Source organism: Tupaia chinensis, unplaced genomic scaffold (assembly GCF_000334495.1).
Source record: "Tupaia chinensis unplaced genomic scaffold, TupChi_1.0 Scaffold000661_1, whole genome shotgun sequence".
NCBI classification, from domain to species: Eukaryota; Metazoa; Chordata; class Mammalia; order Scandentia; family Tupaiidae; genus Tupaia; species Tupaia belangeri.
In genome coordinates, this window is record NW_006160183.1 from 2,992,091 (window position 1) to 3,016,729 (window position 24,639).

The following is a 24,639-nucleotide window of genomic DNA, read 5'->3' on the forward strand; positions in this document are numbered from 1 at the left end:
AAAACACCACAAAAAAAAAAAAAAAAAAAAAAAAAAAAACCTAAAAAGCTGTTTCAGGCTTTTTCTGCCACCAAGAAAAAAACAGGATGTGCTTAGGAACAACCATTAACATCAGTTAAGGCTTCATATCTTTACCATGCCCCCCTGCCAATGACCCAATGCCATCCTCAATCCTAGCCCATAACTATAACGCTAGTTACATGACATGCTTAGGATCCTCTTGATACTTTGACATGTTCTGATATTTATGTGTAAGGGAGAAATACTCATAAGGGAAGATAAATTTGTAAAAATTAAGCCTTTATTCCTAGTTTGGCCATGTGCATTCTCATCTAAAGCTACATATAATAATGGACATTCTGTTATCTACAATTTTTCTTACTTTTTTTTTTTTTTTTTTGAGAGATTTTCCCTATAGGGCGCGTGCACTCGCCAGACAGAGAGAGACATAGACACAGAAAGCGAGAAATCACCCCCTCAGGGGGTATGGTCACGCTGCAATCACTGCTCCTTCATTCTCCTCTCGGGACCTTGGGCATGCACGCACATGCACCCGGCGTGAGTTTTAAGCCACTGGGTCCGGGACACGAACCATGGTCGACTACGTGGGAGTCCAGCGACATAGCCATTACGCCAACTGCTGGTTCCCTCAATTTCTTACTTTCTTAACTACTGCACAGTTTCCCCTGCTTTGGGTTAGTCATGCTTTGATCACTCTCCTCTTTGTACAATGATGTCTCCCTCTCTCCCTCTAGCCAGCATGATTCCTCTCAGTCCTGACTTGGGCAGCCTTGGATTGGATGGTTTTACATTTGATGATAATCAATTTAGCACTTAATTTTATATTACCCTCTAGTATTTGTTTGTTTGTTTTTGGTTGAATTGTGAGAGTATGCAATGGCTGCTGGGTCAGATGGAGGATAAGGATATGTTCTTAGAATATAAAAGTTTTGCAAAAGAAAACAAGTTATAGGAGTAACAGTGGATTCAAAGAATCCTAAATTTCAAAAAGTAGAGAGGAGCCAGCAGATGGCATAGCAGTTACATTACTGGACTCCCATATGGCCAACCGCAGTTCAGGTCCTGGACCCGGTGGCTTGAAACTCATGCTGGGCACATGTGTGTGAGTGCCTAAGATCCTGGGAGGAGAATGGAGGAGAAGGGATTATGGTGTGGCCATCCCCATAGGGGTGATTTCTCACTATCCCTCTTGCTATCTCTGTCTCTTTCTCTCTGGTGAGCACACACATGCTGAGACAAAACCCATTTAAAATTTTTTTAAAAGGTAGAGAAACCAGTGACTGACTACTAATATGGACTTACTTTTAATGAATACCTTGAAGATCATAGTAGCATTCAGCCTACAATGGCACTCTATGCATTTTAGTTTAAACTTGCTAGGGACATTATTGTTGTTATTACTAGGAAGAGGCAATAAAACAAAGCAGTTAAAAGATCCTCCTAGTCAATCTTTTGGAAAACCGCAGGATCCCTGACATCTTGTTTACACTCTCATGACAGAACCCAAGTACCAAATCAAATCACACAGTTTAGTTCTCTTTGGCCAATAACCCCCAAAATTGTATGAAATAATACATTTTTAAGATTGCCAGAAAGCACATGTACTTGCCAGAGAGACAAAGAGAAAAAGAGACATAGAGGGAAAGTAAGAAATCACCCTTTATTGGGTATGGTCATGCCACAATCCCTTCTCCCCCATTTCTCCCTCCTTCTGGGATTTTAGGCATACATATGCATTGTCAGGACATGAATCACATAGTCAGCCATGTGGAATCCAGTCACCTTAACCACCGTGCTACTGGCTGGTCCGATATTTACTGTTTTGTGTTTTTTTAAAGCCACTGAGTTTTGCAACAATTTGTTACCCAGCACCTGATATATATATATATATATATCACTCCACCAACAACTTTCCTTTCTATCTTATTGGCCAAAATGTATCATGAGGCCATCCACAGCATCAAGAGAGCCCAGTATTTTCTCTGGGTACATTTTTCCTCCAAATAAATCCTGAGCTCTAGTTTGTTATTAAGGAAGAAGAAAGAGGGAATGGACATCTGGTATGTAGCTACTCAACTTCTACTTCGATTCTGTTTTTCTCTGGGAAGAAAAATGATATTCGGAAAGGAAGAGGTATACAAACAACAGAAAGAAGAAAATGCAGTGGGCAGCAGATGGTTTAGTGGTTACATCACTAGACTCCCACATACCCACCACGATTCGAGTCCTGGACCTGGTGGCTTGAAACTCACGCTGGGCATGTCTGTGCGTGTGCGCACGATCCCAAGAGGAGTATGGAAGAGAAGGGACTGTGGTGTGGCCATCCTCCCTGGAGGGGGTGGGGGGGTCATTTCTCACTTTCCTTCTCACTGTCTCTCTCTCTTTTTCTCTCTCTCTCCAGAGTAAACACATGCCCTACAGCAAAATCCTCTCAAAAAAAAAAAAAAAAAAAAAAAAAAAAGAAGAAGAAGAAGAAGAAGAAAATCCAGCGTAAGATAAATAATAGAAGATCTAGCAGTTGCTTCTAAAGGGTTTGATTCTCCAGACACAGCAACTGGCATTCTGCCATGCTAACTGGATGGGAAACTTGTGCCCATAATCCTCTGTCAGTGATCACAGTGAATAATCAAGACACAGAGGAGAGGAAAAAGAAACACACATGGAAAAGCTGTTTTAATTTTTCTTTTTTTGAAAGGAAACAGGTATATGTTTAAAATGTTAATAGTAGCTTAAATCCATGAGGAAATTTTGTTAATAGGTTATTAATTAGGTGGTTTCTACATGTTTAGAAAATAATGCAGTGTTCAAGAGTAGACAAAAGCACATAAGAACAAATGTGGGAAACGGCAGGAGGCTGTTTCTTGTTCCTAAACTTGGCCTTGACTTTTCAAAATTTTTAGCAGTGACTTAAAGTTATAAAAGGTATGCCTATCAAATGCTCATGTGACACATCTGGGAATGATACATATAATAACAGAATCAAAATTTTAAATGATCTTGACAGCTTATAATAGTGTCATTCATACACCCAACAACTCTTAGACTGATTTCATAGATTTAATTTCTGTCTCAAAAACTGCTAAATTCCTCAGGGCAGGACTGAATTTCATGCTCTTTGAAAACCTCCTATAGTATCGCTGTTGGGAACATAGTAGGTATTTCATCAATGCGTAATGAATTGAGTTGAATCGTATCAAGTTACAAGGGTAGAAAAGCTAAGAATAAATCAGTCACCTATGCAAGGTAATATCCTCTCTTCCTTCAAGCCATATCATGTATCTCCTTCAAGGACCTCTTCAAAATGGAATTTTTCCAGCATACCTTCCCTAAGCTTCCTTATGCTCTTTAAAGGATGACTGCAATAGATAAAACTTTACAGGATCCTTAAAAGCCTTTGCACTTTTGATTTATTTATTTTTGATTCAGTATTAAGCCCAGTTCTGTGCCACTGGACTTTGAGCCCAATAGGCTGCTTCAATCATGTTTTACAGCTTTTGCCACACACATGAAGGGAGCACTGATGCACACCCCTTTGCAGAGCTGCACAACATAACATTTTCTCGTTACAATTCAATATCATTGCCGCAAGATAAGCACACCCCATAGACTAATTTAACAGACATGAAGAAGTCAAGCTCTATTGTTCAATGTCACAGCCAGCCAGCCCTGCATGATCAACCTTTATTCTTTTCTGGCTTCATTATGAGGATGATGCCTTTCAACTGTGGTGACTAAACCTGTTAAACTACAAAGCAAGAAATTTATAGAACCTTTATAAGAGTAATACTGAACAGCTTAAATGTAAAACCTGCAATTAAATTCCCAAACTGAGCACTTCACCCCCAAGAAAATGCTAAGTAGTTCCTCAGCAACATTCCTGATTTACATACCCCAAAGATGACAGGACTTATATACATATATGCTGCAGTGATATTAATAGTAATTTTCCTCAAGTAATGTTCAATATAAAACATGGTAATATTAACCCATGCGTTACAAAACTAATAAATTTCCCCTTAGCATGCCAGGGACAGGAGCTATGCTTTTTCATTTTCAAAAAGCCTCCTTTTGTCAGATGAAAAGCCCCGAGAGTAAAATATTTCAGTATAGTTCAGTGTTAACAATGGATATGCCATTAGATTACCATACAAGTGAATAAAGCACCAAATGATATGAACATTTTTTTCCCACTTTAGATTTTGATGTGAAATGAGTCTAATTATTTATTCATAGACTTTTCCTCTAAGGAGTTCAAAGCACTAGATTTTAAATCTTCAAACACATATTTCCTAAGCTCTAAAATCTAGCAGGTAGGACAGAAGAACATGAGGCAGGGAAGAAGATAAAGAAAAGCAGCACAAAAGAAATGGCTGGTTGGAAGAATGCAAGCACGGTCAAACAGGAGGCGGTGGGTTTTATTCATTCATTTATTCTCTCAGGCATTTAAACATTTACTGAGCACTTAATATAAGACTAGGTCTGTGCTATACGTTGAAGATATAAAAACAACAGAGGGCTGTTATGACATGTCCCTAATGCTCTGACAGCAGGACAAACTGAATACTTTGGAGCATAAAGCAAGGAACCAATGGCCTGAAGAAATTTGGAAAGGCTTTAAAAAAAAAAAGGTACCATTTCAGTTGTATTTAGTAAGACTAGTAGAAGTATATCAGGGAACAAAAAGAACCTTCAGCCAGAGGTAACATTATATTGAAATGCAGGGAGTTTGGTCTGATCTGTTCAGAGAGTGTGAGGAATACGACATGGCTTAGTGGCAAAAGATGTCACAGAGTGCCTAGAAATCACAGGTTTTAGGTCTGTTCTGTGAAGAGACCCCAAGGGCACCATAATCATGGAAATCTTGGGACTAGACTAATCAAAGCAAAATAAGCAGATATAATAAATATGTATACGGTTCACACTTCAGTTTTCTATGTATATGGTTTTGTTTTAGACACACACACACACACACACACACACACAGCTCTAGTTGAAGTTCTAACCAATGCTTCTAACCTGCCCTCCAGGAGGGCCATTAATGCTTTTGCAAGGCAATTGGAAAAGCTAAGGGCCTCAAACACCTTAGCTGTGGAGTTCTTTTTTCTCTCGGGGTGGAGTCCCTCTTGGGTAAAGATGACTACACAGGCCAGAGTCTGCCCAAATCTTCTGTGTCCCCTCACTGCTACCAGCACATCCATTCAGCAGCAAGGGAGCTCCCCACTTCTTGCTGAAGACCAGTCCAACATTCTCTGAAGCATTAGGGGTCAGCCTCTTCTGCTGGTCCCCATCGGCCCTGTATATGTTGGCACAGAACAGATGCTAAAATAAAAAAAAAAAGTTGCTTAAATTTTAGAAGAGATAATTTCTTCACCCTTACAGACTTCCAAGCATAAAAGCTCTCATGAAGGGACCAGCAGTTGGCGTAATGGCTATGTGGCTGGACTTCCATGTAGTCGACCATGGTTCAAGTCCTGGACCTGGTGGCTTAAATTCAAGCTGGGCAGGTGTACATGTGTGCTCAGGATCCCTAGAGGAGAATGGAGGAGAAGGGATTGCAGCATGGCCATCCCCTCTGGGGGTGGGGATGATGTCTCACTTTCTGTCTCTCTGTCTCTGTCTTTCTGGTCAGCGCACGTGCCCTACAACAGAAATCTCTCAAAAAGAAGCTCTCATAAAATGCACAGATAACTGTGGGTCAATATAGAATAGATATAAAAAGCAAGAATGATTTGCAGCTGTAAGTCTCTGGATCACCTTCTACAGTATGATACAGAATACATACCTACGGAGAGAAGACAGAAAACCAAGCACTTCTAAATTTCAAGCATATCAATTTACTAAATTAAAAGTTATATAAAGGTCATTATATTACTCACCCTTCGTTGGGTTAAAGAAATCACACACATACACACACATGCGATGGTTAAGCTTACAACTTGCCATTTTATATACTGCGTCCTTAGGAGTTACACATTCTTGCACAGAAAAACAGAAAAGTATGTCATGCCTTTCCCAATGACCTAATGGTTAGCCAATATACTGCATCCTTAGGAAACTTGTTACACATTCTTGCACAGAAAAACAGAAAAGTATGTCATGCCTTTCCCAATGACCTAATGGTTAGCCATCTATAGTTATTGAAGACACAAGATGATTTGCTTGTTACTATGTCACATCACCGAGGACAGCAATGATAGCAACTCAGTTCTCTAAATCCCCTGACTTGAAGGCTTGATGACACAGGCTGAGGAGCAGGACCTCAGAGTTAGCATTTGCATCCTGTTACTGACTTGGGATTTAGCCTGAACCTTATCAGCCACCAACACCGACTTAGGCAACTTATTAATCATAATTTAAAGGTAAAAGAACTTTCTAATCCTGAAAACTCATGAAACAGGGGAAGAGTAGTTATTTTCCAGCAAACCAAATCAAAAGACAAACTTTTTAGTATCCAGACACTTCAAACTGAAAAAGAGACTTGAATATAAAAAAGTATTGAGTCACAAGAAAAATGTTCTGATGGTTACAGGAGAGCAAATAAGCTGGGAAAAAATTGTTAAGAAAGTAAAACCAGAGGAATATATCAAGGCGGAGAATATGTTCTAGAAAGGTAAACTAAAGCACTGGCCAGGTAAACAATACAATTCTAACATTGATCTCATGACATGAAATTCAGATCAGTGAAAGTGACGAGGCAAATGCAAAACAGTGCATTTTGAAAAAGAGAAAATATAGGTTAAAGAGGTGAACGGAGAATTATGACTATGTTAAATAAAAGGAGATTTCTTAAAAATAATGCCAAGATGTTGAAAATGGATGAATTAATGAGAAAGAAACATAAGGGAACAAACGCACTGCGATTAGGATCAGTATCAATAGCAAAGAAGTAGGCCTGCGGATTCCTTCTGTGGAAAATGGACACGTTGGGAAGCGCACCGTCTCGGCAGAATTGCTCTATTACCTTCCCTGTCTACTAGGGAAACTATATGTCGCCACCGAGTGCTTAAACTGTGCCTTGGAGACTGAGGAACAGAGATTTACGTTTAACTTCAATTTTATTCATTTACATTTAATTTTATTCTAATTCGTATTCATTTTAAGACCCATGGGGTTAGTGGCTATCATATTAGACAGTGCAGGTTAAGACTTAAAGGATCTATGTGTCTTTTAAAGAAGGAAGAGGGAAAGGACCTTGCTATGATGTCATATCTCAGCACCCACTTACCGGCAGGTACTAGCACAGTAGCTTAGGGCAATCTGAATGGCAGTTCCTACATCCAAAAACAAGGAGTAAGACTGCAGTTCCTACATCCAAAAACGAGGAGTAAGACTGCACTTTATATTACTGCTACCAAGAACCCATTCTTTAACTTCTCTGAGATCCTGAGATAAGTTAAAGGGAAGCCCAGTCTGGCTTTTGGAATCTTAGGAAACGTCAAGGGAAGCATGGTGGGAGTAGCATCACACATCCCAAAGCTAGCTGAAACGAATACATTTTGTTAAGCCATGTCTAGGTATAAAAAAGTCCCTTTTGGGGACCAGCAGATGGCATAAGGGTTATGTTGCTGGACACCCATGTAGTCAACAACAATTCAAGTCCCAGAACTGGCAGCTGAAAATTCACACCAGGCATGTGTGCATGCATGCCCAAAATCCCAAGAGGAGAATGGAAGAGAAGGGATTGCTGTGTGGCCATTCCCCGGGTGGGGGGTAATTTCTTGCTTTCTTTCTCTCTTTCTCTCTGTCTCTCCAGCAAGCACACGTGCCCTATAATAAAATGATCACTTTAAAAAATCCCTTTTCCATTCCTTCCCAATTCAGCACCCTTCACCTCCAGCCATCCACCCATTCTCATTCTAACCTGCAACCACAAAGAGCCTTACCTCATGAGATGGGGACATCATCAGAAAAGATGAGAAGCTACAGTCTGCCAAGGAGACCTTCAGCTCCACTCAGAAAATGTTTATCTTCAGGGGTTTCATCTAGTAACTTTGTTGTTGGATTCTGACCTTTCCTGACTTGTAACACTTGTAAGGCCTGGAAACGTTCCAGGTGGTTCTAGGTACTCCCAGAATAGTGGTATCTTTTAAATCCTGCAATGGCAGGAAGAATATGAGGACCACCAACTAGAACCGTCTCTACCAAAAAGTTTTTCTATGAGAAGGACCAAAATAGAGGTGTGGGCAGGGAAGTGAATGTAGCTAGAGTGGACATGGGGTCTAGAGAGAATTATTGTTAACAAGGGAAGTACTACCACATGTTTGTTGATTCTACCAACCAGAAATTAAGGATGGGGTGAGGAAATGAATTGTAGGAAGAAATCATTGGAATGGTAAGAGAAGGATCTAGGTATATAAGAAATAATGGAGTATGGCAAACTGTGACCCCACTGGACTTTGTAATGCATTAATGACAGTTGATGGTGGTTTCAATTTTGAATTCCAAAAGCCACAAGGTGTATAAGATACCTAGGGATAAACCTAACTAAGAAAGTCAAAGACCTTTATAAAGAAAACTACGAAAATCTTAAAAAAGACATTGAAAATGACATTAAAAAGTGGAAGGACATCCCATGCTCCTGGATTGGAAGAATTAACATAATCAAAATGGCAATTCTACCCAAATTAATCTACATGTTTAATGCAATTCCAATCAAAATGCCAGAGATATTCTTCAGAGATCTAGAAAAGACAATCATAGAATTTGTCTGGAACCATAAAAGACTCGTATTGCAAAAGCAATCCTGCGCAAGAAGAATGGAATAGGAGGCATATCACTCCCTGATCCCAAGATATACTATAAAGCTGTGGTCATCAAAACAGCATGGTATTGGCATAAAAACAGACATGTGGACCAATGGAAAAGAATAGAGACTCCAGAAATAACCCCCAAAGCTTACAGCCAACTGATCTTTGACAAAGGATATCAGTCAATCCATTGGGAAAAGGAAAACCTCTTTAGTAAATGGTGCTGGAAAAACTGGGTATCCACCTGCAGAAAGATGAAACTGAACCCCCATCTTTCACCATTAACAACAGTCAACTCAAAATGGATCAAAGATCTGAACCTAAGACCTCAAACAATAAAGCTACTGGTGGAAAATGCTGGGGAAACTCTGGGAGACACTGGAGTAGGCAAAGACTATTTAAATAAGACTCCCAAAGCACAGGCAATAATCCCTAAAATAGACAAGTGGGACTATATTAGACTAAGAAGTTCTGCACAGCAAAGGACACAGTAACAAGTGTGAACCGACAACCCTCAGAATGGGAAAATATTTTGTTAAATATGCCTCAGACAAGGGACTGATAACGAGAATACATAGGGAACTCAAGTGCCTTATGCGAAAAAAAATGATTAACCCGATTAAAAGATGGGAAAGTGAGCTGAACAAAAGTCTCTCTAAGGAAGACATACGAACAGCCAAAAAGCATATGAGGAAATGCTCGACATCCCTCATCATAAGGGAAATGCAGATAAAAACCACAATGAGATACCACCTAACCCCTGTCAGAATGGCAAAGATTAAGAATATAAAAAGTGATAAGTGTTGGCGGGGATGTGGTGAAAAGGGAACCCTCCTACACTGTTGGTGGGAATGTAAACTAGTTCAACCACTGTGGAGAACAATATGGAGGTTCCTCAAAGATCTACAAATAGAACTACCATTTGATCCAGCAATCCCACTTCTGGGTATTTACCCAAAAGACAGGAGAACGCTCAGTCAGAAAAGTGCTTGCACATCCATGTTTATTGCAGCATTATTCACAATTGCCAAGACATGGAACCAACCTAAATGTCCACAAACTGATGAATGGATTGGAAAAGTGTGGTATATATACTCCATGGAATACTACTCAGCCATAAAAAATAACAAGACCCTGGAATTTGATAGAAAATGGTCAGATATGGAGGATCTATTGCTGAGTGAAGTAAGCCAGGTTAAGAAAGAAAGATATTGTATGTATCCACTCAATATATACCGACTATCTGCACTCTATGATAGAGAGCAAAAAATTGGAGGACATAAAAGCAGTGAAGGTACTTAATGAGAATAGAACAGTGTGGAATGGGGTAAGTGAAGAGAAGAGGATAGAGAAAGATAGCAAGTGAACAATAGAGAGACAGGACGTTAGTGAGAAACAGATATGGCTTATTAACTGTTGATGACGTATAGTATTCTCAACTGGATTGGTCTGAGAAGTATTTCATGATGGGCAAAGTATTTTTACAAGCAAAATGAGAAATAGCGATTGTTTTTAAAAATAATTAGAATAATAATAATAATGATTGGGGAAAACATAGAAAAGATATTGAATGTTGAAGCGGGGAGATTAATGTCTCTGTACTGACTGACATGCATGGCATTCCCTTTGGAAAAAGCAATGTAATACACTGTAAAGTTATATGTAATCCAATGTAATATAAAGAAGACTATGATGATAATAAAAAAAATTTTAAAAAAGAAACAAACAAAAAAAAGAAATAATAACATGTTGGTTCCCCTTGATAGAGAAATGACTACTATTGAAAAGAAGAGGTATTTTTGTTTTCTTTTCAATTGTGTATTCTACAATAAAATAATACTTTATGGGGAAAAAAAAGTATGGTTACTTTTAATTATAGTTGTTAATTCAGCATCTGTCCTTCTGCTAAAGTTATCAGTCTAATGGAATTTAGGTACAATGAGCCAGTCTGAAGTGTGGTGACTAAGGTGGCTGGACCCCTCATGGCTGACTGCACAGTTCAAGTCCTGGACCTGGCAGCTTGAAAACCACACTGAGCACGTGTGCATCCCCAAGGGCAGTGCTTTCTCACTTTCTCTGTTGTTCCCCAGCAAGCATGCATGACCTCTACCTAAATGAATGAATGAGGGAATAGAGTGACAACGATGATTAAACAATGTGAAGAGTAAGACAATAGAACACCACGGAACTACCTAAAGAGGCTGTAGCCAAGTTCCAGGAGGGGCTGAAGTGAGGTTGTGCCCATCTCCTTAGAAAAGTGGGACCTGATCTGAGTTAGAGTGGGAGGAACAGGAAGAGGTAATCCTACGTAAGGGTGACAGCTGAGACCAGAGAAAGCATACTTGAGTAGACTTTGTGTCCCAAAAATACAAAGTATAGAGGTTGAAATGGTGAGAAATCAAACTGAAGACAGGTAGGGAGCACATCGTTAGGAATTCTATACTGTTTTAGGAGCTAGACTTCATGTTAATGTTTCTTGAACAGTAATTTTAAATGCATAGGGGAAAACTTAGGACTACTCCCTTACACTTTTTTTTACATACAAACTTAATGTGTGTTTATTTTTATAGCTTTTACACAACCATGAAACTAAAACAAATTTACAAAGTAAAGACAGACAAAATCTCAAGACCAAATAAATTCAAACTGACGTAGTCAATTTAATGTTATGGATAATGTTTGGTTTACTGAAATTAATTCACTGATATCAGATTCAATAGTGAGAAGACACAGTTGAGTATTATATTTAATTTGACAGAGAGTATAGAGGAATGCTTAGAACCATGAACTTTGCCTGAGTTCAAATCCTAACCTCCCATTTACAAGCCAAGTAACCTGATCTGGTTAAGAAGTTACTTAATCAGACCCAGCAGATGGCATAATGTTTAGGCTGGTGGACTCCCATGTAGTTGACTGTAGTTCAAATCCAGGACCTAGAGACTTAAAACTCATGCCGGGCACATGTGTATGTGTGTCCAAAATCCCGAGAGGGGAATGGAGAAGGGATTGTAGTGTGGCCATCCCCTCTGGGGGATGACTTCTCACTTTCTGTCTCTCTGGCAAGCACACGTGCTCTTTAGCAAAAAAATACTCTTTAAAAAAAAAAAGATATTACTTAACCTATTGATACTCTTAAAAAAAAAAAAAGATATTACTTAACCTATTGATGGCTCAGCTTCTTCATGGGGCTAGAAGTAGCTTCCTCATAATGCAAGTAAAGATCTTACAATACTGTAATGGCAAGCACTTAAATTTTAGCTGACCATATTTTTAAAAAAGAATTATTTTTTATTAACTTTATTTATGTATTCATTTATTTATTTTAATTTGACCAGAGGCAGACAGAACAAGAATGAGAGAGAAAGAGAGTGAGAAAGTAAGCCATCAGGTCCGGGACTCACACTGCAGTCAGCCATGTGAGAGTCCAATGCCCTTAACCACCACACCACCTGCTGGCCCCCTAGTTGACTATATATTTTTAACTTCAATAAAACCAGTAAAAGTAGCAGGAAAAAAAAGAGCACATGCGTTGGTAGACTCAAAAGTTCATGACACCAGAAATTTGGAAAATTTGGAAAAGGCAGTTCTTTGAATCTTATTTGGTCACACCTCCTAACTGCACCGACTCACAATGGTCCAGTGGATGAATCCTATGCACAGCTTAAAGTGGGCCAGTCCTGCAAAGTTGTATGTTATATTCGGGGCTATACACTGCCACAACTTGCACATTTCGGACCATGGCATCAGTCCCAGAGAAATAAAATACAAGAAAGATAAATGAGTTGTAAAAATTACTGAGGTTAGCTTTAATAAACACTACAAAACTACCATCATCTTGCCATATTCACATAGCATGATTTTGGATTCTGTTCTAAAATAATGCAAGAGTTATCTGTCAGAGCAAGTTGCTTCTTACTGACTTTGCCATAACCGTGCTTCTAGATCAGTTCATTTACTGACTTCAGGTTTGGGTACCCCCATGCAATATATAGTTCCACAATTCTCAGCATGTTAATTGAGGCCTTGTTTGGCTTAACAAAGGTGCCATTGAAGATCTGGCAAAGACAAAGAAGCTGCACCATCTTTTGAACCTTTATGCTCACTTCAATAATATCTCTGACCCTGATGGCAAATGCCAGTTTGGGTTTTGAAGGTACATAGAAGTTGCCAGCTTTCCTTGCCATCCTGGCCATGCGAATCTCAGTTCTGTACATTTGCCTATATTCCTTATGATAGTGCTTAGTTTTTTCACAGATAAGCTTCCTCTTGCTTTCTGAAGAAGGCTATTTTTTAAAGCAAAATATACACATGTATTTTTTCCATTTAAGTGCATGGGTTTGGCGACATACTACCTATGTTTGAGTTCGACCTTTGTAACATACTAGTTATGTTACTGTAAGCAAATTGCACAACTTCTCTAGGCCTCAGTTTTCTCTTGAAGCGATTGTGAAGATTACAGAGTCAATGAATGGAAAGTGTTTTGGATGGAATCTGGCACATAGTAAGTGCTCAGTAAGTGCCATTTGCAAACTGTCTGGATATCAGACTTTGGTGTGGTGACTGAACTAGATGTCAAGTAAGTCAATCTCCTCACTATTCCAGGATTAGGTATTTGGTCCATTGGACATCGTTGTGAAACAAAGAAGGGCACAGCATGATCAAAAAGGTATCCTCACCACCTAAATAATGCTCAAGGTGCTTGTACGTATAATCTCACATTACAAATAATAATATTTACCTTTCTGTGGTTTTTTCTGTCTTTTGTAAAGTCATTTACTAGGCACTGGGAGCCTAGCTTGTGTTTACAGCCATCTGAAGCTGGGTGAAAGGTTCTGAGATGACTACCATCCCCAAAGAATGAACTGGAAGTCCACTGGCATTTCTGTGCTTAGTATACACTTGCCCCCTTGACATACAGGAACCCCCCTCTCCAATCTGATAAGAGATACACATATTCATTACCCTGTTAGTTTGACCAAAATTTTTCAAAAGGAGCATTGCAGATGTCTTGAAGAAAAACAAAGAAATTAGAAAAACATGCACACAAAGGAGTTAAATCAAAGAAAGTTTCCAGCCATTGGTTAGACAGTCCCAGACCCCTTGACAACCCTCACCCCCACATCAGAACAACTGCTTGGGGCCCCTAGGAAAGGGGCTAAAGCAGGAGTGTGATTTCCTTTAGCCTATTGAGAACAGACTGTTAATGAACTGAGTTAGAGAAAGAAACATACATATCTAGGTGACATTAATCTGGCAACAAAAGTCACAGATACCTGCCACCTACTGTTACAAGATGCCTTTTTTTTTTTTTTTTAAAATTTTGCTATAGGGCGCGTGCGCTCGCCAGAGACAGAGAGACAGAAAGCGAGAAATCACACCCCAGGGGGGATGGCCATGCCACAATCCCTTCTCCTCCATTCTCCTCTCGGGATCTTGGGCATGCATGCACATGCGCCCAGTGTGAGTTTAAGCCACAGGGTCCAGGACTCGAACAGCAGATGACTACATCGGAGTCCAGCGACATAGCCATTATGCTAACTGCTGGTCCCAAAATGCTTTTTTCTTAAGAAGGGTAAAGAACCATTTTTTCAGCTACTCCTTAGTATTCTTCAATAAAATATATACTGGGGGTGGGAGGAGGAACCAGTAGTCTCCAACAACAAAAATATAGGAACAGACTAGAAAACCCACAAATATCAAGATCAAGAAAGTAGAGCCAGTCCCACAGTACAGCAGTTAGACACTGTGCAGAGGAAGCCAGGTTCCCCATGACTGACCACAGTTTGACACCTGGTCCTGACAACTTAAAAAACAAACACGTCTGGCACAAGTATACTCAGAATTCTGGTGGGCTGGGTAACTGGAGGGAAAAGGATTATGGCATGACCATGACCATAATTAGAGCAGAGGCTGCAGAGATAGATAGATATCCTTGACAGGGACTCCCCATTTCTTGAGCCTCCTGGCCAGTCTCCCAGTTAGATGGACCACAGGCACTTGCCACTGTGCCCAGCCTGCCCAAGTTGGGCAAAGTGCCAAACCTGGACCTACTGTGCGGCCTCAGCCACCAGATAGCAGAAGCCGGGAGGTAAGGTTTTGTTTTTGCCAGAGGGCTCGTGCACTTGCCAGAGAGAAAGAGAGAGAGGGAAAGCGAAAAATCACCCCCTGGGGGGATGGCCATGCTGCAATTCCATCTCCATTCTTCTTTCATAATCTTGAACATGCATGCACACTTGCCCAGCCTGATTTTCAAGCAGGTGGGTCTGGGACTCAAACTGCGGCTGGCCATGCGGGAGTCCAGTGTCTTAAGCTCCAAGCTACCTGGTGGCCCCAGAAAGTAAAGATTTCTAAAAATAAGATTGAACATTTGGTATGATTAAAGTGGTATGTTTATAAATTCTGTAACTGTCCAAATCCACTTCTAATATAACCTCTCATGTTTTCTGTTATGAAATGAAGTATTTTAAGAAGTTGACTCTTCCAGATATCTAAAACCAAAACTTTTAATCTCTTTGATGAAAATCTAAAATGTAATTCTTTCATGCCTTCTTAAAGAGGTACAGAAAACATAACTTATCCATTTTCTTGATATCTGCATTATCATGGATATGGATTATTCTACTGTTGACTATAATGACATAGTCCTGACATACAGGGCTACTGATAGTCTCTTAAATCAGTAGTTGGCACACTAAGGACTTTTGTCAAATCTAGCCCTTGTTGTTCTTTATATTTTAAAAGGTTTGTTTTAAAGAATTAAAAATAAGTTGCGGGGAACCAGCAGTTAGCATAATGGCTATGTTGCTGGATTCCCACGTAGTCGACCGTGGTTCGTGTCCCAAACCCGGTGGCTTAAAACTCACGCTGGGTGCATGTGCGTGCGTGCCCAAGATCCCGAAAGGAGAACGGAGGAGAAGGGATTGCGGCGTGACCATCCCCCCTGGGGGGTGATTTCTCACTTTCTGTCTCTCTGTCTCTCTCTGTCTGGCGAGCGCACGCGCCCTATAGCAAAAACCTCTCCAAAAAAATAATAATAAGTTGCGATAAAGACATGGTTTTGAGGGCCTAAAATGTTTATTATCAGACCTTCTACAGAAAAGGTTTGCCAACTTCTGCCTGAAATGATCCCAGCCTACATGGCTTTGAAAATTATTGTACTTTCTTTCTTAGTTTCCCCTATCTGAGGGTTCAGAGAACTGGACTGAGAACTATGTTTGAGTCCTAGAGTGAACCACATGCTGTCGACATGCTCTGGAGCAATTACTTAACCTCTCTGAGCTTCTGTTTAATCATCTGTAAAATGGGAATGAACATGCCAGCCCCAAGAGACTTCTAGGTGAAAGAAAGAGGTGCTACAGGAGACACTCAGTAAACGAAAACCGTTACTGTACTGTGCTTCATTAGACAAAGACCACTCCAAAAGGATACGACAGTTTGTGAACTGTGAGCTAAGAAGGCAGAATTCCAACAATTTTGTTCTAAACTTCCTTAAAATGGTCCCTCTGCTATATGAATGAAATCATCATGAACTTCCTTTAACCTTAATATTAAACATTCTCAGTTCTTAAGTAGTAAATCTGACTAAAAGCTAAAGACATACCAAATAATAGCCATGACAGTCAAGCAAATTCTGAATTCAGAAACATAGTGATTAAGTCACTACTGGAAAGCCGGAATCTATTTTTGATTCACTTGGATCACCTTTATTTCATTATACATTTTATAACACCGAAGCAAAACATGGCATAATTTCAGGCACTGAATCATCATCAAACTGAGTTGCAATTAAGGATAAGAACATCATTAAGTTTGAGGTAATGCTTGCAATTGTAAGTTAGCAGCGCCTTTCTATTCTTCTGGAAAATGGCATTTGGGGGTTTCAACAATTCTCCTAAACCTAGACTGTAAGTGCCATGCTTGAAATTTTTTTGGATGCGTGCCCAATAATAAACGATCCACAATGATCTGAGGACAGCACTCCCATCCAAGAACTTAATCAGATTAATGATGTATTTGTTTTATAAAAATGAAGTACATTAAGCCTGCGAATACCTAATTTACATACTAAATGGTTGCTAGGAACCAAAAATACTAGTGGTTTTTATAAACCTGAGGTTACAAAATTGTCTATTGTCTTGAAATCTGGTAGTAAATAGCAGTGAAATGCAAAATAATAAACAAATGTTAATTAGTAATGTTTATGTATGTAAATTCATTAGACGGTGTACAGTGGTTCAAAAGAATCTAATGATGCTCATATTCCAAAACATCCACGCCCCAGAGACAACATGATGCTAATATGTAAATTTGGAAACAACAGCAAACTTATTTATAATGCTTTCTAATTTATTTGACCTCAAATTGAAATAACATCCTCCTCGAATAATTTCTTTGGGGATCCTAGTTTAACATGTGCAAACACAAACTACAAATTAGCTGCCTAGGTTTCGGCCATTTTTGTCAGAAACCTGTTAGCAACCTTTATCTAAAAAGAGGAGGAATGCTTTCACAAAATAACCAAATTTCACCCAGTCTTTAAATCAGGGGAATTAATGCGTCTCTTGATGTCCTCTTTTGGATTTACACACACACACGCACACATGCACACACACATAGGCATGCAAGACTACTTCATTCATTAAACAAATTTGTGTTTACCGATCTTGGGACAGGAACATTCAGAATAAGACAAAGTCACTATGCTATCTGCCAAGGACAGTGGCAAGCACTGAAGGATAATTACAATAGGACAGCGTTACAATTAGGGTAGAAACTGAGTTCTGGGCATAATGGGAAGCCTGCCACCAACCCTGCAAGGCGACATGGGATAAGCCTAGCAAAGGAAGTAACAGCTTCCAATCCCTGTCACCTAAGAAGATGGAACGACATGTTCTAGGAATGAGAGCAGAGAATGTGAGGGGTAGTGAATGCTACAGGTCTGCAGATTATACACTCCTCTGGTTAGGAAAAAAAATTATTCAAATTTCATTCAAATCAAGTGAGACAAATAATGAGATTACCCTGCATTAGGTTAAGTACTTTTATACAGAAGTTTAATTTAATTTATTTTTAAATTTTTATTGCCAGAAAGTATATGCAAGAGAGAGAATCTCCCCGTGGGGCATGGCACATGTGCCCAGTGTGTCCTCAAACCACCAGCGAGACAGGAGTTAGACCCCACTTACAGGTAGATAGGGTAAGGGCCCTGAAAGGAAGTCACTGTGTTTTTCTCTTTAATGAAGTCTCTGCCTTTTCTCTGTGGTCTGGTTAATGTGCAGTATACATCCCTTTTACATGACTCTATAGAGATCTTATGATTCCTAGTTAATAAGGCAGGAGACAGGGATATTGAGCACACAGACTCAGGGCAAAGATGCAAGATAGAGTCACAATGGCTAAGTTTTCACAGTCAAAAGCTGGCTACATTGAAACTAAAAGGAAACTGTAGCTATAGTCTAACAAAAAGTATACAAGGCTATGGCTTGCTGACCACATGAAGAGTAGGGCAATAAACCACTTAGACTACCATGTAACTATTTTCTAAAGCCCACTTCCTTATTAGAAAGCTACCCCATTGCTCAGATTGCTAGATAAAAACTCCCTCGCCTTTGTCTTCTCTTTACCATTGCAACCCATTCAGGACCCCTCCCTGCTTGGGAGCTCTGTTCTTCCTTCCCTCTCTTAATAAACTCCATTTTGCTATCCACTATTTGTGTTGACATCTCCAGTGCTTCCTAAGCAGCAGAGAAGAACATGCATGAGTGTTGAGTCTAATTACCCAGCTCTCCTCTGTCACCAGGGCCAGGACGGAACCGCTATTGACCATGTGGGATCCTGCTCCCTTTGTACAGCACTTAACCGATATGCCACGGGGCAGGTCCCAGACACTTCGTTTTAATAACCTGCATTTGAATTCAGTAAATACTAGATAAGGAAGGACAAGAAGTTTCATAAAACTGAATTAAATAAAACCTGAGGCCAGCCGCGTAGCCCAGTGATTGAGCCCAGTGCATCAAAAACCAGGTCCTACATGTCCAACCTCAACTTATATATTCATTTTTTAAAAAGAACTATTTATTTCATTTTATCATCATCATCATCATCATCATCATCATCATTATTATTATTATTATTAGTTTGCTATAGGGCACATACACCCACCAGAGAGAGAGAAAGAAAGAAAGCTGCCAGGTCCAGGACTCAAACCACAGTCTGCCATGTGGGAGGCCAGCATCTTAACTACCATACCACCCGCTGGCCCCACAACAACAATGTACATTCTAGCCCCTGTACTTTGAAAAACCCACTAGCTAGCTACATATGCAGGTATGCCCCAAATCCTGATAGGATGGAGAAATGGAACAAAAGGGACTGCAGCATGATGATACATCGAGGGGATGCTTAAACTCTCTCTCTCTCTCTCTCTCTCTCTCTCTCTTTCTGGAACACACATTCCCTAAATAAATAGATAAGACCAGGCTGTGGCATGGTGGTTAAGACAACTGGATGCCACATGGTTGATCGTGTTTCGAGTTCCGGAACCAGGGACTCGAGAAATGTACTAGGTGTGTGTGTGTGCATGCCCATGAAAAGAGGGAGAAATGGAGGTAAAGAGATTGCAGAGTGACCATGCCCCACCGAGGGGTGCTTCTCCTCTTCCCCACTCTCTCTTTCTCTCTCTCTTGTAAGTGCGTGCCCCCTCTGGCAAATTAAAAAGAAGAGAACTAAATGAAAGATAAAATAAATGAAACCTTACTTCATCAAATATAAAACCGTGGCCTGGCAATTAAGGCAGGCAGATCCCACATGTCTGACTGTGTGGTTGGAGTCTTGGAACCAACAGCTTAAGAAACATGCAGGCAGGGCAGATACCACGATCACGAAGGCGAGGCTTATCCATTGTACTCCAGGAGTACTGACCCCTGCATTCCCCAAATGTGGGAAACACGACCGCATAATTTGTGGTAGTGGGGAACTATGTTCATGCTTTCCCCTGTTTAAAAAAAAAAAAAAAAGACAAGGAAAGTAACATGCCAGGCATGCATATGTATATACTACTCAAAATCTCAAAAGGAGAGAGAGAGAAGGGTAGAGGGGACTGCGGCAAGACCACACCTCATAAGAGTACTTTCTCCTCTCCCTCTCTGCTGAGAACTTGTGCCCTCTAACAAAAAATAAACAAATAAATTGAATTTGAGTTCCAGCATGAATCTATATAAGACTTAGAAAAACACATGCCAGAAAAGCAAGAATTTTGGATGCCTCTGGATAAGCCTGGCATGAATCTAGCTACATCAAATAAAGAATTAAACAATGACGTGTTTTGCTTTAAAAAGGTAGGAAACTCTAGGATGAGATACGATAGAAGAAACAAGGACTTGAGGGAATCAAAGTATACATTAAAATTTTTATATACCAGGCCCACATAGTGGGGCTTCTAGGTTTGCACCCAACACCTCCCTGATCCAGGACTGGATGAGGATGGAGTGGACGGAAGCATCAGCACCTTGTGAGGGTGCTGTCTCTCTCTCTCTCTGTCTCACTAATGTGGCTTGAGTTCTAGAACCAGCAGCCCGAGAAACATGCCAGGCATATGTATATGCATGCCCAACATCCAGAAAGGAGAAAGAGATGAAGGAAATTACACATGGCTATTCCCATGTGGGGTGCTTTCTCCTCTCTCTCTCTCTCTCTTTCTCTCTCTCTCTGGTGAGTACACATGCTCTCCAGTGGGGTGGGGATGGGAGAGTTAAAGGAATAAGAACTAAGAAACGGGGATTAAAATGATCATATATAATTATATCACCATTAAAATAACAAACAGCTGAACACTCACCTGGTTATGCAGAGTGCTGTAGAAAATCCTTACATTTTGTTCAGCGTTTCACATGGGCTACCCAGCTTCTAACCATCGTACTTACATAAGCGCCTGCTACCCAGCTGCCATGGCTAAAAACTTTGTGCAAAGAAAAGAGATATCCTGTGGTCGTTTTACCAGCTGGATTTATGGCTAGAATCAATTTTCATAGATTTTTCTAATCCCAACCCAGTTGGACACATTATCCATTCTCCTCTCAGTTAACCACATATATGCCCCCTTCTTTATACCTTGGAGAAGTCAGTCAGTGTGGTGGATTCATGGATATATGTTGTTCTGTTCATCTTTCTCTCTCATGTATGTTATTAACATTACTTTCTATCTATGCACCGTCTTAAATAAAAACCATATCTCCAAATAAGCTTACAGAAAGAAAGCAAGTCGTTTTAAGGACTTCACATCGCACTTAATGAAAAAATAATAATTCAAGGAAACACAAGAGCGGTAGAAAGTTTAAATAAAGGAAATGTATGCAGTCGAGTTATGTACTCAATAATACGAGTTGCCTATGTATCATAATCTTTTTAATAAATAGTCCATGCCAATTTGCTCTGTCAGCAATCATCGAGATAGACAGTAAATACAACTAACCTTCAGATTTGGTAAAGTCCTGGGCACATAATGTTTCCTTGTTCCGGTAGAGAATGAAAAATAGCAGACACGTCAATGGAGAGCTTGCATACAGCAAAGAAGACTTTGATTCAGAACAACCAGGGAAAGTTTAATCAGTCAAACTTCGTAGATTTGTAGATCAGACCGCCAATAAGAGAATTATTTTAACATGAGATCAAACCTCAGTCAAAATGTCCTAAGTTGTATTAATATTGAAAGGCAAAGATTTGATACATGTGAAATCAACAAATTCCTACAGGAGGGTAAACCTGTTGCTTAGCCATCTGTTACTTGCAATACTCATAATAAATTCAACAGGCGGGTGCACCTCCTGTGCTTCCTATGAACAGATTTTTTGGGGGTCTAAAATATCCTATCAATAGAGACCTCAACCAACATCCAAAACAAAAACAAAACCCAGCAACATCCCTTCCAGCCACACGGCCCACAGCTGAATACCTGGTTTCTTTCCATTCAGCACACACAATAAAGATGGCACTGCAAGCCTAGACTACCAGCCCTCTGTTACCATGAGAGCAACATCTTTTCTTTGTGAAACACGTGTGGAGACAAAAGAGGACCATTCAGCTGAACTAGTTAAACGTCTTCTGTACCTGGAATGTTGATGATACATCTGGTTGGCAGGCAGAAGCGGCATGGCAAGTAAACAGCTTACCTAGTTCACTCATTTACAAAACACACACCCAGCACACAGGCTCCCCAACACACGATGAAAGTAGTCAGTAAAGCAAAGGACATGGCGGAGTCCCGTTACAGCAAGACATTGGATTCTAAGCCATTTTCCTTACATTTATTTTTTAAAAATACTTCTGAATGACATATTGATACCTAAAAACTTCTGTTAAAATTCTACTCAAAAGCACTTACATGAACTATATTTAAGAATGTTTTCAAAAGTTAATCAAATATTTGTGTTTTTGCCATAGTGAGTATTCATATGATACTCACGTGCCCAGTAGAATTATTTTTTAATGACCAGTTTGAGATCAGAAAATAAAAATGATCTCATGTGGAGTAAAGGCAAAAGAGAAATTTTAAATAATACTTTTAGTATGACTAAATGTAAAATGTAGTGAATTCTCAGAATATCAGACAGTTAACTTTTTTTTCTTTTTTTTAGCTTTTGCTATAGGGTATGTGCACTTCTCAGAGAGAGATAGAGAAGGAAAATGAGAAATCATCCCCCAGGGGTACTGGCCACATCACAGTCCCTTCTCCATTCTCCTCTCCGGATTTTGGGCATGCTCACATATGTCTGGTGTGATTTTCAAACTGTCAGATGTGGGACTCAAACTGAGCAGCCAGCCATGTGGAATTCACAGCCTTAACCTCCACTCCACCTGCTGGCCTCGACATTTACATTTTTCCCATAAGGAACATTTTGGCTGTGAAATATCTTCTGGTACAGACTCCTAACAAAAGCCTAAGGTCGTTAAGCATTTCTTGCATCACTGACCTTTTTTTTTTTTTTTTTTTTTTTTTTAAAAAAGCCATTTAACAAATTTATTTTATTTAACTTTATTTATTTACTTATTTTAATTTGACCAGAGAGGTACAGAGAGGGGGGGGGGGGAAGGGAGCAAGCAAGCCACCAAATCCAGGACTCGAATCACAGTTGGCCATGTGGGAGTCCAGTGCCCTTAACCACCACGCCACCTGCCGGACCCCATCAATGACAATTTGACTTGAAAAAAATGCATATAGAATTTACAAACTGAGTAAAACAATAGACGCTCTACTATATTACCTACTATTTGTTTTTATTTTTAATTGACACATAATATACATATTTATGGGGGTAGAGTGTGATGTTTTAATACATGTATACATTATATAATGATCAAATCATGGCAATTAGCATAGCCAGTCACTTCAAAGTTTTATCAGTTCTTAGGACCAGCAGTTGGCATAATGACTATATCACTAGACTCCCATGTAGTCGACCGCGGTTTGAGTCCCAGACACAGTGCCTTAAACTCACACCAGGTGCACGTGTGTGTGCGTGCCCAAGATCCTGAGAGGAGAATGGAGAAAGGATTGCAGCATGGCTATCACCCCTAGGGGGTGATTTCTCGCTTTCTGTCTCTTTCTCTCTGTCTTTCTGGCGAGTGCACGCGCCCTATAGCAAAAACCTCTTCAAAAAAAATTTAAAAAGTTTTATCAGTTCTTTGTGGTGAAAACATCCAAGTTCTTTTAGCTTTTAGAACTATACATTTCTGTTAACCACAGTTGCCCTATTGTGCATTAGAACTGTTTTCTCCTAACTGTAACCTTCTACTCATTGTCCAACTTCTCCCCTCCTTAATATTTTTATCTATCTATCTATCTACCCATCTATCTATTTATTTTAAGATTTTGCTTTAAGGCATGTGTGCTAGCCAGAGAAAGAGAGAGAAAGAGAGAGGGAAAGTGACAAATTACCCCTGGGGGGATGGACATGCAACAATCCCTTCTCCTCCATCCTCCTCTCAGGATCCTGGGCATGCATGCACACATGCCCAGCATGATTTTCAAGCCATCAGGTACAGAACCCAAACCGTGAAGTTGGCCATGAGGGATCCAGCTGCCTTAACCACTACACCACCTAGCTGGCCCTAGTACTCACTATTTTAATTAATCTTTCTTAGCTTCTATTACATCAGTCCTGAATTTCCAGATCTTGGCTTACCAGAATCAATTATTTATTTGAAATCAATTAATATAGATATGTATATATAAGATATGCCCTGGAAAAGGATACATAAATACAAATATATTTCAAGTCCATTGTGTTTGAATATCCCCAACTACTTTCAATTGAACTAAAATTAATAAGAAGACATAAACTAATAGATAGACCACCCCTAATGTAACCTAACTCCAAAACTAAATGGGTAGGATGCTTCCTTCCTGATGACTAGAACACATCAAGAAAGCATACAAAGAAAAATCTTTCTGAAGTTTAATGATTACTATGTCTTTTTTTTTTTTTAAGAGGTTTTTCACCTTAAGGCACATGTGCTGGGGGGGGGGGGGGACAGTGAGAGAGAAAGTGACAAGCCATCCCCCCAGGGGGAATGGCCATGCTGCAATCCCTTACACTTTCCTCCTGGGATCTTGGGTACATACACACATGGGCCCAGCATGAGTTTCAAGCCACTGGGTCTGGGACTCAAACTGTGGTCAACCATGTGGGAGTTCAATAATGTAACCACTATGCCAACTCCTGGTTCCCACTAGATCATGTTTTAATATAACTGACATTTACTATGTGCCACATATTAAGTACTTTTCATGATTTAATTAATTCTCAGAAATTAACAGTAAATCTTAATCTCAATAAAAAAAAAAAATACCATACTATAATACTACTTGAGAGGC

At 39.8% G+C, this 24,639-nt stretch overlaps 1 protein-coding gene and 1 pseudogene across 2 annotated transcripts in view; one reads left to right on the forward strand and one right to left on the reverse strand.

The window, feature by feature from the left end:
* Positions 1 to 24,639, reverse strand: part of CAMKMT (calmodulin-lysine N-methyltransferase) — a 461,851-nt gene that overhangs the window by 358,141 nt on the left and 79,071 nt on the right. The gene's annotated exons all lie outside the window — the stretch shown is intronic.
* Positions 19,618 to 19,762, forward strand: LOC114009917 (uncharacterized; annotated as a pseudogene).